Below are 17501 nucleotides of genomic sequence, written 5' to 3'. Positions count from 1 at the left end.
CGGCGTAAAATCACACGTTTTAACGTGAAATACGTCTGTTTTCTCACATGTCGAGCGGCTTTTAGAAGCGGAACTTTGAGTAAAACATGGCGGGGCTCGTCCGGGATTTGGCCCGTGACCTCTCGCATTTCAAATGTGATCAATCCGAAGGGAGAATCATAACCGTAGACCAACGAGCCGCCGACAGTGAAAAGCGCAGCTCCCAGATTCTGACGGTGGTGAGAAATGATATTATGGCCCATCGTTCATGTGCTGTCTCAGATACCTATCTAATTAGTGCCCCTCGCCATTGTACTGCAACTGTTCTCCTTTTGACGAATATATTATTAATTTGAGACGTGACATGAGGAAAGTACAGCATCCCTGTAAGTAAAAGGGGAATTTGGCGATTAGGTTAAATGTGAATGTCAAAAAGTGTTTAACCTGCAAGCCAACGACGACGAGAATGGGATTCGAACCCATGCGTGCAGAGCGCAATGGATTACCAGTCCATCGCCTTAACCTCTCGGCCACCTCGTCTCTGCTATAAGATATCGTCAGCCATTCAATCTCCTGCTTTTTGTATCCAAACAGAAATAATGTGCAAGAAAGTCCACTTCACAGCATGCTCTGCCCGTGCATGCAGATCGACAAATATGAAAACTTGCCATGAGATTCTTTGAGCAAAAAGCCTTCCTTCACTTCAGGTGAGTGACTGGAAGAGATGGTTGGTTTCTCGGCAGAATCACAACAAAGAATATAAAATGTCTCGTAGCGAGCTAAGTTGACCGCGGCAGGACTCGAACCTGCAATCTTCTGATAACTTTGCGGTTGTCATCGAAGTCAGACGCCTTATCCATTAGGCCACGCGGCCGCTGCCAGCAACATTCATTGTCTTGTTGTATATATTGCGAGGAAATTCGGGGCAACTGCAATATCAAGGAGTGGATTTAGGAAAAGATGAGCATATTTCGAGTGAATGAACAGATGCACTGCGATCTGGGTGCGCACCGGCGCAGGCAACCCCAATATAAATTGGAACACTATAGTTTAACAATTCGGTCATTGCAGCTGAAATCATACTCCTTCTCAAACAAAACAGGATGACCCGGGTTTATGAGAAAATCCGTTTTAAAGGGAAAGATTATGAACCGGAACTGACAACCAGCCCATTTAAACAGACACAGAATGATCCGGGATTGCAAGGACATCCCTTTTACCCAGATGCAGAATGACCCTTGACTGACAGCAGTTCCCTTTTAAAAGAATAAAGTGAGATTTCGATCATCCCTGAAGGCAATTGTGCAGTGGGGCTCAGGACCACGCGGCGCAGAGACTGTTATTGAAGCCACACGTGATAGACAAGGAGGGAGGGAGGGACGTAAAACCAGCCAAGTCTGAAACACACAAACAAACTAATATTCCTTAACCTCCAAAGGCAGGTTTTGAAATTTCAAATTGGAAATCCGGGACAGACAGCACATTCCTTTGAAACAGACACAGAATGATGAGGGTCTGATAGCACATCATTTTACAGAGTCAGAGAATGATCTCGGACAGACAGCAAATCCCCTTAAAAGGGACACGGAAATAGAATGAATAAAAACAGATAAATGTTTAAAACTCGGCAGGTCGTGCAGATTTTGTGGAGGAAGAATCCGGTTTCACGTTCTGTCGGATAATAATTCCGATATTTCAGGAAAAAGTTAAAGATTACAGATGATTTCAACAAAAATAGCGCCTGGAAAAAATACGCAGCGAGAAATGTCAAATGGGAACATTTGTGATACAGCGGAAGGAAGGAGTGATGAAATAATACATGGCACAATGGAGAAAGGCAAAGTGGGTGGTCATCGGGCAATAACGTAACAAAGGATGGGCCAGAGGAAGAGTTAGTGGGAATAGCAGAACCATTACCAGACAATGGGAGCGGTGCTTATCATCCGATACGTTGAACCTAATGTTGAGGCCAGAAGACGAGAACATGCCTACAATACAGGGTATCACCGCCTTTTAATCAGACCAGGCAGCTTTGCCAGCCCGGATTGATTTCCTGTATGCTTTGAATTCGGCAGCCAAGGGACGAATTCAAAAAGCAGCTTCTCTCATCTTTTCAGCTCTAGAGACACAGGACGCACACATGTTCAGGGCAGAGGTGGAGATTGACGCTGAATGTATGCTTATCCCAATTGAGGTGAACTTATCCGTACAGACAGGAAGATATACTGATCAAGTATCGGCCGGAAGCAAAGAAGGCTTTAGGTTATCCAACGAGTCACAGAGCCGAGTACCTCTGAGATATTTTAACTTTACTCAGTTTGGCGGGATTCACTTTGCTCTGGGATTTGGATGCTAAGGGAACATCGGCGTAAAATCACACGTTTTAACGTGAAATACGTCTGTTTTCTCACATGACGAGCGGCTGTTAGAAGCGGAACTTTGAGTAAAACATGGCGGGGTTCGTCCGGGATTTGGCCCGTGATCTCTCGCATTTCAAATGTGATCAATCCGAAGGGAGAATCATAACCGTGGACCAACGAGCCGCCGACAGTGAAAAGCGCTGCTCTCAGATTCTGACGGTGGTGAGAAATGATATTATGGCTCATCGTTCATGTGCTGTCTCTCAGATACCTATCTAATTAGTGCCCCTCGCCATTGTACTGCAACTGCTCTCCTTTTGACGAATATATTATTAATTTGAGACATTACATGAGGAAAGTACAGCATCCCTGTAAGTAAAAGGGGAATTTGGCGATGTGGTGAAATGTGAATGTCAAAAAGTGGTTAAGCTGCAAGTCAACGACGACGAGAATGGGATTCGAAGACATGCGTGCAGAGCAAAATGGATGAGCAGTCCATCGCCTTAACCTCTCGGCCTCCTCGTCTCGGCGAAAAGACATCGTCAGCCATTCAATCTCCTGCTTTTTGTATCCAAACAGAAATAAGGTGCAAAAAAGTCCACTTCACAGCTTGCTCTGCCCGTGCATGCATATCGACAATGCTGAAAACTTGCAATGAGATTCTTTGAGCAAACAGACTTCCTTCATTTCAGGTGACTGACTGGAAGAGATGGTTGGTTTCTCGGCAGAATCACAACAAAGAATATAAAATTTCACGTAGCGAGCTAAGTTGACCGCGGCAGGACTCGAACCTGCAAACTTCTGATAACTTTGCGGTTGTAATCGAAGTCAGACGCCTTATCCATTAGGCCACGCGGCCGCTGCCAGCACCATTCATTGTGTTGTTGTATATATTGCGAGCAAATTCGGGGCAACTGCAATATCAAGGAGTGGATTTAGGAAAAGATGAGCATATTTCGAGTGAATGAACAGATGCACTGCGATCTCGGTGCGCACCGGCGCAGGCAACCCCAATGTAAATTGGAACACTATAGTTTAACAATTCGGTCATTGCAGCTGAAATCATACTCCTTCTCAAACAATACAGGATGACCCGGGTTTCTGAGAAAATCCGTTTTAAAGGGAAAGATTATGAAAAGGAACTGAAAACCAGCCCTTTTAAACAGACACAGAATGATCCGGGATTGCACGGACATCACTTTTACCCAGATGCAGAATCACCCTTGACTGACAGCAGTTCCCTTTTAAAAGAATAAAGTGAGATTTCGATCATCCCTGAAGGCAATTGTGCAGTGGGGCTCAGGACCACGCGGCGCAGAGACTGTTATTGAAGCCACAGGTAATAGACAAGGAGGGAGGGAGGGACGTAAAACCAGCCAAGTCTGAAACACACAAACAAACTAATATTCCTTAACCTCCAAAGGCAGGTTTTGAAATTTCAAATTGGAAATCCGGGACAGACAGCACATTCCTTTGAAACAGACACAGAATGATGAGGGTCTGATAGCACATCATTTTACAGAGTCAGAGAATGATCTCGGACAGACAGCAAATCCCCTTAAAAGGGACACGGAAATAGAATGAATAAAAACAGATAAATGTTTAAAACTCGGCAGGTCGTGCAGATTTTGTGGAGGAAGAATCCGGTTTCACGTTCTGTCGGATAATAATTCCGATATTTCAGGAAAAAGTTAAAGATTACAGATGTTTTCAACAAAAATAGCGCCTGGAAAAAATACGCAGCGAGAAATGTCAAATGGGAACATTTGTGATACAGCGGAACGAAGGAGTGATGAAATAATACATGGCACAATGGAGAAAGGCAAAGTGGGTGGTCATCGGGCAATAACGTAACAAAGGATGGGCCAGAGGAAGTGTTGGTGGGAATAGCAGAACCATTACCAGACAATGGGAGCGGTGCTTATCATCCGATACGTTGAACCTAATGTTGAGGCCAGAAGACGAGAACATGCTTACAATACAGGGTATCACCGCCTTTTAATCAGACCAGGCAGCTTTACCAGCCCGGATTGATTTCCTGTATGCTTTGAATTCGGCAGCCAAGGGACGAATTCAAAAAGCAGCTTCTCTCATCTTTTCAGCTCTAGAGAAACAGGACGCACACATATTCAGGGCAGAGGTGGAGATTGACGCTGAATGTATGCTTATCCCAATTGAGGTGAACTTATCCGTACAGACAGGAAGATATACTGATCAAGTATCGGCCGGAACCAAACAAGGCTTTAGGTTATCCAACGAGTCACAGAGCCGAGTACCTCTGAGATATTTTAACTTTACTCAGTTTGGCGGGATTCACTTTGCTCTGGGATTTGGATGCTAAGGGAACATCGGCGTAAAATCACACGTTTTAACGTGAAATACGTCTGTTTTCTCACAAGTCGAGCGGCTGTTAGAAGCGGAACTTTGAGTAAAACATGGCGGGGTTCGTCCGGGATTTGGCCCGTGACCTCTCGCATTTCAAATGTGATCAATCCGAAGGGAGAATCATAACCGTGGACCAACGAGCCGCCGACAGTGAAAAGCGCAGCTCCCAGATTCTGACGGTGGTGAGAAATGATATTATGGCCCATCGTTCATGTGCTGTCTCAGATACCTATCTAATTAGTGCCCCTCGCCATTGTACTGCAACTGTTCTCCTTTTGACGAATATATTATTAATTTGAGACGTGACATGAGGAAAGTACAGCATCCCTGCAAGTAAAAGGGGAATTTGGCGATTAGGTTAAATGTGAATGTCAAAAAGTGGTTAAGCTGCAAGTCAACGACGACGAGAATGGGATTCGAAGCCATGTGTGCAGAGCACAATGGATTAGCAGTCCATCGCCTTAACCTCTCGGCCACCTCGTCTCTGCTATAAGACATCGTCAGCCATTCAATCTCCTGCTTTTTGTATCCAAACAGAAATAAGGTGCAAAAAAGTCCACTTCACAGCTTGCTCTGCCCGTGCATGCATATCGAAAATTATGAAAACTTGCAATGAGATTCTTTGAGCAAACAGCCTTCCTTCATTTCAGGTGACTGACTGGAAGAGATGGTTGGTTTCTCGGCAGAATCACAACAAAGAATATAAAATTTCACGTAGCGAGCTAAGTTGACCGCGGCAGGACTCGAACCTGCAATCTTCTGATAACTTTGCGGTTGTCATCGAAGTCAGACGCCTTATCCATTAGGCCACGCGGCCGCTGCCAGCAACATTCATTGTCTTGTTGTATATATTGCGAGGAAATTCGGGGCAACTGCAATATCAAGGAGTGGATTTAGGAAAAGATGAGCATATTTCGAGTGAATGAACAGATGCACTGCGATCTGGGTGCGCACCGGCGCAGGCAACCCCAATGTAAATTGGAACACTATAGTTTAACAATTCGGTCATTGCAGCTGAAATCATACTCCTTCTCAAACAAAACAGGATGACCCGGGTTTATGAGAAAATCCGTTTTAAAGGGAAAGATTATGAACCGGAACTGACAACCAGCCCATTTAAACAGACACAGAATGATCCGGGATTGCAAGGACATCCCTTTTACCCAGATGCAGAATGACCCTTGACTGACAGCAGTTCCCTTTTAAAAGAATAAAGTGAGATTTCGATCATCCCTGAAGGCAATTGTGCAGTGGGGCTCAGGACCACGCGGTGCAGAGACTGTTATTGAAGCCACAGGTGATAGACAAGGAGGGAGGGAGGGACGTAAAACCAGCCAAGTCTGAAACACACAAACAAACTAATATTCCTTAACCTCCAAAGGCAGGTTTTGAAATTTCAAATTGGAAATCCGGGACAGACAGCACATTCCTTTGAAACAGACACAGAATGATGAGGGTCTGATAGCACACCATTTTACAGAGACAGAGAATGATCTCGGACAGACAGCAAATCCCCTTAAAAGGGACACGGAAATAGAATGAATAAAAACAGATAAATGTTTAAAACTCGGCAGGTCGTGCAGATTTTGTGGAGGAAGAATCCGGTTTCACGTTCTGTCGGATAATAATTCCGATATTTCAGGAAAAAGTTAAAGATTACAGATGATTTCAACAAAAATAGCGCCTGGAACAAATACGCAGCGAGAAATGTCAAATGGGAACATTTGTGATACAGCGGAAGGAAGGAGTGATGAAATAATACATGGCACAATGGAGAAAGGCAAAGTGGGTGGTCATCGGGCAATAACGTAACAAAGGATGGGCCAGAGGAAGAGTTAGTGGGAATAGCAGAACCATTACCAGACAATGGGAGCGGTGCTTATCATCCGATACGTTGAACCTAATGTTGAGGCCAGAAGACGAGAACATGCCTACAATACAGGGTATCACCGCCTTTTAATCAGACCAGGCAGCTTTACCAGCCCGGATTGATTTCCTGTATGCTTTGAATTCGGCAGCCAAGGGACGAATTCAAAAAGCAGCTTCTCTCATCTTTTCAGCTCTAGAGAAACAGGACGCACACATATTCAGGGCAGAGGTGGAGATTGACGCTGAATGTATGCTTATCCCAATTGAGGTGAACTTATCCGTACAGACAGGAAGATATACTGATCAAGTATCGGCCGGAACCAAACAAGGCTTTAGGTTATCCAACGAGTCACAGAGCCGAGTACCTCTGAGATATTTTAACTTTACTCCGTTTGGCGGGTTACACTTTGCTCTGGGATTTGGATGCTAAGGGAACATCGGCGTAAAATCACACGTTTTAACGTGAAATACGTCTGTTTTCTCACATGTCGAGCGGCTTTTAGAAGCGGAACTTTGAGTAAAACATGGCGGGGCTCGTCCGGGATTTGGCCCGTGACCTCTCGCATTTCAAATGTGATCAATCCGAAGGGAGAATCATAACCGTAGACCAACGAGCCGCCGACAGTGAAAAGCGCAGCTCCCAGATTCTGACGGTGGTGAGAAATGATATTATGGCCCATCGTTCATGTGCTGTCTCAGATACCTATCTAATTAGTGCCCCTCGCCATTGTACTGCAACTGTTCTCCTTTTGACGAATATATTATTAATTTGAGACGTGACATGAGGAAAGTACAGCATCCCTGTAAGTAAAAGGGGAATTTGGCGATTAGGTTAAATGTGAATGTCAAAAAGTGTTTAACCTGCAAGCCAACGACGACGAGAATGGGATTCGAACCCATGCGTGCAGAGCGCAATGGATTACCAGTCCATCGCCTTAACCTCTCGGCCACCTCGTCTCTGCTATAAGATATCGTCAGCCATTCAATCTCCTGCTTTTTGTATCCAAACAGAAATAATGTGCAAGAAAGTCCACTTCACAGCATGCTCTGCCCGTGCATGCAGATCGACAAATATGAAAACTTGCCATGAGATTCTTTGAGCAAAAAGCCTTCCTTCACTTCAGGTGAGTGACTGGAAGAGATGGTTGGTTTCTCGGCAGAATCACAACAAAGAATATAAAATGTCTCGTAGCGAGCTAAGTTGACCGCGGCAGGACTCGAACCTGCAATCTTCTGATAACTTTGCGGTTGTCATCGAAGTCAGACGCCTTATCCATTAGGCCACGCGGCCGCTGCCAGCAACATTCATTGTCTTGTTGTATATATTGCGAGGAAATTCGGGGCAACTGCAATATCAAGGAGTGGATTTAGGAAAAGATGAGCATATTTCGAGTGAATGAACAGATGCACTGCGATCTGGGTGCGCACCGGCGCAGGCAACCCCAATGTAAATTGGAACACTATAGTTTAACAATTCGGTCATTGCAGCTGAAATCATACTCCTTCTCAAACAAAACAGGATGACCCGGGTTTATGAGAAAATCCGTTTTAAAGGGAAAGATTATGAACCGGAACTGACAACCAGCCCATTTAAACAGACACAGAATGATCCGGGATTGCAAGGACATCCCTTTTACCCAGATGCAGAATGACCCTTGACTGACAGCAGTTCCCTTTTAAAAGAATAAAGTGAGATTTCGATCATCCCTGAAGGCAATTGTGCAGTGGGGCTCAGGACCACGCGGCGCAGAGACTGTTATTGAAGCCACACGTGATAGACAAGGAGGGAGGGAGGGACGTAAAACCAGCCAAGTCTGAAACACACAAACAAACTAATATTCCTTAACCTCCAAAGGCAGGTTTTGAAATTTCAAATTGGAAATCCGGGACAGACAGCACATTCCTTTGAAACAGACACAGAATGATGAGGGTCTGATAGCACATCATTTTACAGAGTCAGAGAATGATCTCGGACAGACAGCAAATCCCCTTAAAAGGGACACGGAAATAGAATGAATAAAAACAGATAAATGTTTAAAACTCGGCAGGTCGTGCAGATTTTGTGGAGGAAGAATCCGGTTTCACGTTCTGTCGGATAATAATTCCGATATTTCAGGAAAAAGTTAAAGATTACAGATGATTTCAACAAAAATAGCGCCTGGAAAAAATACGCAGCGAGAAATGTCAAATGGGAACATTTGTGATACAGCGGAAGGAAGGAGTGATGAAATAATACATGGCACAATGGAGAAAGGCAAAGTGGGTGGTCATCGGGCAATAACGTAACAAAGGATGGGCCAGAGGAAGAGTTAGTGGGAATAGCAGAACCATTACCAGACAATGGGAGCGGTGCTTATCATCCGATACGTTGAACCTAATGTTGAGGCCAGAAGACGAGAACATGCCTACAATACAGGGTATCACCGCCTTTTAATCAGACCAGGCAGCTTTGCCAGCCCGGATTGATTTCCTGTATGCTTTGAATTCGGCAGCCAAGGGACGAATTCAAAAAGCAGCTTCTCTCATCTTTTCAGCTCTAGAGACACAGGACGCACACATGTTCAGGGCAGAGGTGGAGATTGACGCTGAATGTATGCTTATCCCAATTGAGGTGAACTTATCCGTACAGACAGGAAGATATACTGATCAAGTATCGGCCGGAAGCAAAGAAGGCTTTAGGTTATCCAACGAGTCACAGAGCCGAGTACCTCTGAGATATTTTAACTTTACTCAGTTTGGCGGGATTCACTTTGCTCTGGGATTTGGATGCTAAGGGAACATCGGCGTAAAATCACACGTTTTAACGTGAAATACGTCTGTTTTCTCACATGACGAGCGGCTGTTAGAAGCGGAACTTTGAGTAAAACATGGCGGGGTTCGTCCGGGATTTGGCCCGTGATCTCTCGCATTTCAAATGTGATCAATCCGAAGGGAGAATCATAACCGTGGACCAACGAGCCGCCGACAGTGAAAAGCGCTGCTCTCAGATTCTGACGGTGGTGAGAAATGATATTATGGCTCATCGTTCATGTGCTGTCTCTCAGATACCTATCTAATTAGTGCCCCTCGCCATTGTACTGCAACTGCTCTCCTTTTGACGAATATATTATTAATTTGAGACATTACATGAGGAAAGTACAGCATCCCTGTAAGTAAAAGGGGAATTTGGCGATGTGGTGAAATGTGAATGTCAAAAAGTGGTTAAGCTGCAAGTCAACGACGACGAGAATGGGATTCGAAGACATGCGTGCAGAGCAAAATGGATGAGCAGTCCATCGCCTTAACCTCTCGGCCTCCTCGTCTCGGCGAAAAGACATCGTCAGCCATTCAATCTCCTGCTTTTTGTATCCAAACAGAAATAAGGTGCAAAAAAGTCCACTTCACAGCTTGCTCTGCCCGTGCATGCATATCGACAATGCTGAAAACTTGCAATGAGATTCTTTGAGCAAACAGACTTCCTTCATTTCAGGTGACTGACTGGAAGAGATGGTTGGTTTCTCGGCAGAATCACAACAAAGAATATAAAATTTCACGTAGCGAGCTAAGTTGACCGCGGCAGGACTCGAACCTGCAATCTTCTGATAACTTTGCGGTTGTAATCGAAGTCAGACGCCTTATCCATTAGGCCACGCGGCCGCTGCCAGCACCATTCATTGTGTTGTTGTATATATTGCGAGCAAATTCGGGGCAACTGCAATATCAAGGAGTGGATTTAGGAAAAGATGAGCATATTTCGAGTGAATGAACAGATGCACTGCGATCTCGGTGCGCACCGGCGCAGGCAACCCCAATGTAAATTGGAACACTATAGTTTAACAATTCGGTCATTGCAGCTGAAATCATACTCCTTCTCAAACAATACAGGATGACCCGGGTTTCTGAGAAAATCCGTTTTAAAGGGAAAGATTATGAAAAGGAACTGAAAACCAGCCCTTTTAAACAGACACAGAATGATCCGGGATTGCACGGACATCACTTTTACCCAGATGCAGAATCACCCTTGACTGACAGCAGTTCCCTTTTAAAAGAATAAAGTGAGATTTCGATCATCCCTGAAGGCAATTGTGCAGTGGGGCTCAGGACCACGCGGCGCAGAGACTGTTATTGAAGCCACAGGTAATAGACAAGGAGGGAGGGAGGGACGTAAAACCAGCCAAGTCTGAAACACACAAACAAACTAATATTCCTTAACCTCCAAAGGCAGGTTTTGAAATTTCAAATTGGAAATCCGGGACAGACAGCACATTCCTTTGAAACAGACACAGAATGATGAGGGTCTGATAGCACATCATTTTACAGAGTCAGAGAATGATCTCGGACAGACAGCAAATCCCCTTAAAAGGGACACGGAAATAGAATGAATAAAAACAGATAAATGTTTAAAACTCGGCAGGTCGTGCAGATTTTGTGGAGGAAGAATCCGGTTTCACGTTCTGTCGGATAATAATTCCGATATTTCAGGAAAAAGTTAAAGATTACAGATGTTTTCAACAAAAATAGCGCCTGGAAAAAATACGCAGCGAGAAATGTCAAATGGGAACATTTGTGATACAGCGGAACGAAGGAGTGATGAAATAATACATGGCACAATGGAGAAAGGCAAAGTGGGTGGTCATCGGGCAATAACGTAACAAAGGATGGGCCAGAGGAAGTGTTGGTGGGAATAGCAGAACCATTACCAGACAATGGGAGCGGTGCTTATCATCCGATACGTTGAACCTAATGTTGAGGCCAGAAGACGAGAACATGCTTACAATACAGGGTATCACCGCCTTTTAATCAGACCAGGCAGCTTTACCAGCCCGGATTGATTTCCTGTATGCTTTGAATTCGGCAGCCAAGGGACGAATTCAAAAAGCAGCTTCTCTCATCTTTTCAGCTCTAGAGAAACAGGACGCACACATATTCAGGGCAGAGGTGGAGATTGACGCTGAATGTATGCTTATCCCAATTGAGGTGAACTTATCCGTACAGACAGGAAGATATACTGATCAAGTATCGGCCGGAACCAAACAAGGCTTTAGGTTATCCAACGAGTCACAGAGCCGAGTACCTCTGAGATATTTTAACTTTACTCAGTTTGGCGGGATTCACTTTGCTCTGGGATTTGGATGCTAAGGGAACATCGGCGTAAAATCACACGTTTTAACGTGAAATACGTCTGTTTTCTCACAAGTCGAGCGGCTGTTAGAAGCGGAACTTTGAGTAAAACATGGCGGGGTTCGTCCGGGATTTGGCCCGTGACCTCTCGCATTTCAAATGTGATCAATCCGAAGGGAGAATCATAACCGTGGACCAACGAGCCGCCGACAGTGAAAAGCGCAGCTCCCAGATTCTGACGGTGGTGAGAAATGATATTATGGCCCATCGTTCATGTGCTGTCTCAGATACCTATCTAATTAGTGCCCCTCGCCATTGTACTGCAACTGTTCTCCTTTTGACGAATATATTATTAATTTGAGACGTGACATGAGGAAAGTACAGCATCCCTGCAAGTAAAAGGGGAATTTGGCGATGAGGTTAAATGTGAATGTCAAAAAGTGGTTAAGCTGCAAGTCAACGACGACGAGAATGGGATTCGAAGCCATGTGTGCAGAGCACAAAGGATGAGCAGTCCATCGCCTTAACCTCTCGGCCACCTCGTCTCTGCTATAAGACATCGTCAGCCATTCAATCTCCTGCTTTTTGTATCCAAACAGAAATAAGGTGCAAAAAAGTCCACTTCACAGCTTGCTCTGCCCGTGCATGCATATCGAAAATTATGAAAACTTGCAATGAGATTCTTTGAGCAAACAGCCTTCCTTCATTTCAGGTGACTGACTGGAAGAGATGGTTGGTTTCTCGGCAGAATCACAACAAAGAATATAAAATTTCACGTAGCGAGCTAAGTTGACCGCGGCAGGACTCGAACTTGCAATCTTCTGATAACTTTGCGGTTGTAATCGAAGTCAGACGCCTTATCCATTAGGCCACGCGGCCGCTGCCAGCACTAATCATTGTGTTGTTGTGTATATCGCGAGCAAATTCGGGGCAACTTCAATATCAAGGAGTGGATTTAGGAAAATTTGAGCATATTTCGAGTGAATGAACAGATGCACTGCGATCTGGGTGCGCACCGGCGCAGGCAACCCCAATGTAAATTGGAACACTATAGTTTAACAATTCGGTCATTGCAGCTGAAATCATACTCCTTCTCAAACAATACAGGATGACCCGGGTTTCTGAGAAAATCCGTTTTAAACGGAAAGATTATGAAAAGGAACTGACAACCAGCCCTTTTAAACAGGCACAGAATGATCCGGGATTGCACGGACATCCCTTTTACCCAGATGCAGAATCACCCTTGACTGACAGCAGTTCCCTTTTAAAAGAATAAAGTGAGATTTCGATCATCCCTGAAGGCAATTGTGCAGTGGGGCTCAGGACCACGCGGCGCAGAGACTGTTATTGAAGCCACAGGTGATAGACAAGGGAGGGACGTAAAACCAGCCAAGTCTGAAACACACAAACAAACTAATATTCCTTAACCTCCAAAGGCAGGTTTTGAAATTTCAAATTGGAAATCCGGGACAGACAGCACATTCCTTTGAAACAGACACAGAATGATGAGGGTCTGATAGCACATCATTTTACAGAGTCAGAGAATGATCTCGGACAGACAGCAAATCCCCTTAAAAGGGACACGGAAATAGAATGAATAAAAACAGATAAATGTTTAAAACTCGGCAGGTCGTGCAGATTTTGTGGAGGAAGAATCCGGTTTCACGTTCTGTCGGATAATAATTCCGATATTTCAGGAAAAAGTTAAAGATTACAGATGTTTTCAACAAAAATAGCGCCTGGAAAAAATACGCAGCGAGAAATGTCAAATGGGAACATTTGTGATACAGCGGAACGAAGGAGTGATGAAATAATACATGGCACAATGGAGAAAGGCAAAGTGGGTGGTCATCGGGCAATAACGTAACAAAGGATGGGCCAGAGGAAGTGTTAGTGGGAATAGCAGAACCATTACCAGACAATGGGAGCGGTGCTTATCATCCGATACGTTGAACCTAATGTTGAGGCCAGAAGACGAGAACATGCTTACAATACAGGGTATCACCGCCTTTTAATCAGACCAGGCAGCTTTACCAGCCCGGATTGATTTCCTGTATGCTTTGAATTCGGCAGCCAAGGGACGAATTCAAAAAGCAGCTTCTCTCATCTTTTCAGCTCTAGAGAAACAGGACGCACACATATTCAGGCAGAGGTGGAGATTGACGCTGAATGTATGCTTATCCCAATTGAGGTGAACTTATCCGTACAGACAGGAAGATATACTGATCAAGTATCGGCCGGAACCAAACAAGGCTTTAGGTTATCCAACGAGTCACAGAGCCGAGTACCTCTGAGATATTTTAACTTTACTCAGTTTGGCGGGATTCACTTTGCTCTGGGATTTGGATGCTAAGGGAACATCGGCGTAAAATCACACGTTTTAACGTGAAATACGTCTGTTTTCTCACATGTCGAGCGGCTTTTAGAAGCGGAACTTTGAGTAAAACATGGCGGGGCTCGTCCGGGATTTGGCCCGTGACCTCTCGCATTTCAAATGTGATCAATCCGAAGGGAGAATCATAACCGTAGACCAACGAGCCGCCGACAGTGAAAAGCGCAGCTCCCAGATTCTGACGGTGGTGAGAAATGATATTATGGCCCATCGTTCATGTGCTGTCTCAGATACCTATCTAATTAGTGCCCCTCGCCATTGTACTGCAACTGTTCTCCTTTTCACGAATATATTATTAATTTGAGACGTGACATGAGGAAAGTACAGCATCCCTGCAAGTAAAAGGGGAATTTGGCGATGAGGTTAAATGTGAATGTCAAAAAGTGGTTAAGCTGCAAGACAACGATGACGAGAATGGGATTCGAAGCCATGTGTGCAGAGCACAAAGGATGAGCAGTCCATCGCCTTAACCTCTCGGCCATCTCGTCTCTGCTATAAGACATCGTCAGCCATTCAATCTCCTGCTTTTTGTATCCAAACAGAAATAAGGTGCAAAAAAGTCCACTTCACAGCTTGCTCTGCCCGTGCATGCATATCGAAAATGATGAAAACTTGCAATGAGATTCTTTGAGCAAACAGCCTTCCTTCATTTCAGGTGACTGACTGGAAGAGATGGTTGGTTTCTCGGCAGAATCACAACAAATAATATAAAATTTCACGTAGCGAGCTAAGTTGACCGCGGCAGGACTCGAACTTGCAATCTTCTGATAACTTTGCGGTTGTAATCGAAGTCAGACGCCTTATCCATTAGGCCACGCGGCCGCTGCCAGCACTAATCATTGTGTTGTTGTGTATATCGCGAGCAAATTCGGGGCAACTTCAATATCAAGGAGTGGATTTAGGAAAATTTGAGCATATTTCGAGTGAATGAACAGATGCACTGCGATCTGGGTGCGCACCGGCGCAGGCAACCCCAATGTAAATTGGAACACCATAGTTTAACAATTCGGTCATTGCAGCTGAAATCATACTCCTTCTCAAACAATACAGGATGACCCGGGTTTCTGAGAAAATCCGTTTTAAACGGAAAGATTATGAAAAGGAACTGACAACCAGCCCTTTTAAACAGGCACAGAATGATCCGGGATTGCACGGACATCCCTTTTACCCAGATGCAGAATCACCCTTGACTGACAGCAGTTCCCTTTTAAAAGAATAAAGTGAGATTTCGATCATCCCTGAAGGCAATTGTGCAGTGGGGCTCAGGACCACGCGGCGCAGAGACTGTTATTGAAGCCACAGGTGATAGACAAGGAGGGAGGGAGGGACGTAAAACCAGCCAAGTCTGAAACACACAAACAAACTAATATTCCTTAACCTCCAAAGGCAGGTTTTGAAATTTCAAATTGGAAATCCGGGACAGACAGCACATCCCTTTGAAACAGACACAGAATGATGAGGGTCTGATAGCACATCATTTTACAGAGTCAGAGAATGATCTCGGACAGACAGCAAATCCCCTTAAAAGGGACACGGAAATAGAATGAATAAAAACAGATAAATGTTTAAAACTCGGCAGGTCGTGCAGATTTTGTGGAGGAAGAATCCGGTTTCACGTTCTGTCGGATAATAATTCCGATATTTCAGGAAAAAGTTAAAGATTACAGATGTTTTCAACAAAAATAGCGCCTGGAAAAAATACGCAGCGAGAAATGTCAAATGGGAACATTTGTGATACAGCGGAACGTAGGAGTGATGAAATAATACATGGCACAATGGAGAAAGGCAAAGTGGGTGGTCATCGGGCAATAACGTAACAAAGGATGGGCCAGAGGAAGTGTTAGTGGGAATAGCAGAACCATTACCAGACAATGGGAGCGGTGCTTATCATCCGATACGTTGAACCTAATGTTGAGGCCAGAAGACGAGAACATGCTTACAATACAGGGTATCACCGCCTTTTAATCAGACCAGGCAGCTTTACCAGCCCGGATTGATTTCCTGTACGCTTTGAATTCGGCAGCCAAGGGACGAATTCAAAAAGCAGCTTCTCTCATCTTTTCAGCTCTAGAGAAACAGGACGCACACATATTCAGGCAGAGGTGGAGATTGACGCTGAATGTATGCTTATCCCAATTGAGGTGAACTTATCCGTACAGACAGGAAGATATACTGATCAAGTATCGGCCGGAACCAAACAAGGCTTTAGGTTATCCAACGAGTCACAGAGCCGAGTACCTCTGAGATATTTTAACTTTACTCAGTTTGGCGGGATTCACTTTGCTCTGGGATTTGGATGCTAAGGGAACATCGGCGTAAAATCACACGTTTTAACGTGAAATACGTCTGTTTTCTCACATGTCGAGCGGCTTTTAGAAGCGGAACTTTGAGTAAAACATGGCGGGGCTCGTCCGGGATTTGGCCCGTGACCTCTCGCATTTCAAATGTGATCAATCCGAAGGGAGAATCATAACCGTAGACCAACGAGCCGCCGACAGTGAAAAGCGCAGCTCCCAGATTCTGACGGTGGTGAGAAATGATATTATGGCCCATCGTTCATGTGCTGTCTCAGATACCTATCTAATTAGTGCCCCTCGCCATTGTACTGCAACTGTTCTCCTTTTCACGAATATATTATTAATTTGAGACGTGACATGAGGAAAGTACAGCATCCCTGTAAGTAAAAGGGGAATTTGGCGATGAGGTTAAATGTGAATGTCAAAAAGTGGTTAAGCTGCAAGTCAACGACGACGAGAATGGGATTCGAAGCCATGTGTGCAGAGCACAAAGGATGAGCAGTCCATCGCCTTAACCTCTCGGCCATCTCGTCTCTGCTATAAGACATCGTCAGCCATTCAATCTCCTGCTTTTTGTATCCAAACAGAAATAAGGTGCAAAAAAGTCCACTTCACAGCTTGCTCTGCCCGTGCATGCATATCGAAAATGATGAAAACTTGCAATGAGATTCTTTGAGCAAACAGCCTTCCTTCATTTCAGGTGACTGACTGGAAGAGATGGTTGGTTTCTCGGCAGAATCACAACAAATAATATAAAATTTCACGTAGCGAGCTAAGTTGACCGCGGCAGGACTCGAACCTGCAATCTTCTGATAACTTTGCGGTTGTAATCGAAGTCAGACGCCTTATCCATTAGGCCACGCGGCCGCTGCCAGCACTAATAATTGTGTTGTTGTGTATATCGCGAGCATATTCGGGGCAACTGCAATATCAAGGAGTGGATTTAGGAAAAGATAAGCATATTTCGAGTGAATGAACAGATGCACTGCTATCTGGGTGCACACCGGCGCAGGCAACCCCAATGTAAATTGGAACACTGTAGTTTAACAATTCGGTCATTGCAGCTGAAATCATACTCCTTCTCAAACAATACAGGATGAGCCGGGTTTATGAGAAAAT

General features: G+C 44.7%; 14 non-coding genes across 14 annotated transcripts; all 14 read right to left on the bottom strand.

The window, feature by feature from the left end:
• Positions 1–437: 437 nt before the first annotated feature.
• Positions 438–519, bottom strand: trnat-ggu (transfer RNA threonine (anticodon GGU)). The gene has a single exon. It is a non-coding gene; the product is annotated as a tRNA-Thr (tRNA).
• Positions 520–764: 245 nt separating this feature from the next.
• trnar-ucg (transfer RNA arginine (anticodon UCG)) lies at positions 765–853 on the bottom strand. The gene is given in 2 exon segments: positions 765–800; positions 817–853. It is a non-coding gene; the product is annotated as a tRNA-Arg (tRNA).
• A 2256-nt stretch (positions 854–3109) lies between these two features.
• trnar-ucg (transfer RNA arginine (anticodon UCG)) lies at positions 3110–3198 on the bottom strand. The gene is given in 2 exon segments: positions 3110–3145; positions 3162–3198. It is a non-coding gene; the product is annotated as a tRNA-Arg (tRNA).
• Positions 3199–5125: 1927 nt separating this feature from the next.
• Positions 5126–5207, bottom strand: trnas-gcu (transfer RNA serine (anticodon GCU)). Its single transcript has one exon. It is a non-coding gene; the product is annotated as a tRNA-Ser (tRNA).
• Positions 5208–5452: 245 nt separating this feature from the next.
• trnar-ucg (transfer RNA arginine (anticodon UCG)) lies at positions 5453–5541 on the bottom strand. The gene is given in 2 exon segments: positions 5453–5488; positions 5505–5541. It is a non-coding gene; the product is annotated as a tRNA-Arg (tRNA).
• A 1927-nt stretch (positions 5542–7468) lies between these two features.
• trnat-ggu (transfer RNA threonine (anticodon GGU)) lies at positions 7469–7550 on the bottom strand. Its single transcript has one exon. It is a non-coding gene; the product is annotated as a tRNA-Thr (tRNA).
• A 245-nt stretch (positions 7551–7795) lies between these two features.
• trnar-ucg (transfer RNA arginine (anticodon UCG)) lies at positions 7796–7884 on the bottom strand. The gene is given in 2 exon segments: positions 7796–7831; positions 7848–7884. It is a non-coding gene; the product is annotated as a tRNA-Arg (tRNA).
• A 2256-nt stretch (positions 7885–10140) lies between these two features.
• Positions 10141–10229, bottom strand: trnar-ucg (transfer RNA arginine (anticodon UCG)). The gene is given in 2 exon segments: positions 10141–10176; positions 10193–10229. It is a non-coding gene; the product is annotated as a tRNA-Arg (tRNA).
• A 1927-nt stretch (positions 10230–12156) lies between these two features.
• trnas-gcu (transfer RNA serine (anticodon GCU)) lies at positions 12157–12238 on the bottom strand. The gene has a single exon. It is a non-coding gene; the product is annotated as a tRNA-Ser (tRNA).
• A 245-nt stretch (positions 12239–12483) lies between these two features.
• Positions 12484–12572, bottom strand: trnar-ucg (transfer RNA arginine (anticodon UCG)). The gene is given in 2 exon segments: positions 12484–12519; positions 12536–12572. It is a non-coding gene; the product is annotated as a tRNA-Arg (tRNA).
• Positions 12573–14491: 1919 nt separating this feature from the next.
• trnas-gcu (transfer RNA serine (anticodon GCU)) lies at positions 14492–14573 on the bottom strand. Its single transcript has one exon. It is a non-coding gene; the product is annotated as a tRNA-Ser (tRNA).
• A 245-nt stretch (positions 14574–14818) lies between these two features.
• Positions 14819–14907, bottom strand: trnar-ucg (transfer RNA arginine (anticodon UCG)). The gene is given in 2 exon segments: positions 14819–14854; positions 14871–14907. It is a non-coding gene; the product is annotated as a tRNA-Arg (tRNA).
• Positions 14908–16833: 1926 nt separating this feature from the next.
• On the bottom strand, positions 16834–16915 carry trnas-gcu (transfer RNA serine (anticodon GCU)). Its single transcript has one exon. It is a non-coding gene; the product is annotated as a tRNA-Ser (tRNA).
• Positions 16916–17160: 245 nt separating this feature from the next.
• On the bottom strand, positions 17161–17249 carry trnar-ucg (transfer RNA arginine (anticodon UCG)). The gene is given in 2 exon segments: positions 17161–17196; positions 17213–17249. It is a non-coding gene; the product is annotated as a tRNA-Arg (tRNA).
• Between the last annotated feature and the right edge of the window lie 252 nt (positions 17250–17501).

Source organism: Pristiophorus japonicus, unplaced genomic scaffold (genome assembly GCF_044704955.1).
Source record: "Pristiophorus japonicus isolate sPriJap1 unplaced genomic scaffold, sPriJap1.hap1 HAP1_SCAFFOLD_37, whole genome shotgun sequence".
NCBI lineage: Eukaryota > Metazoa > Chordata > Chondrichthyes > Pristiophoridae > Pristiophorus > Pristiophorus japonicus.
Note: the sequence above shows the minus strand (reverse complement) of the source record. Positions and strands in the feature narration are given on the sequence as shown.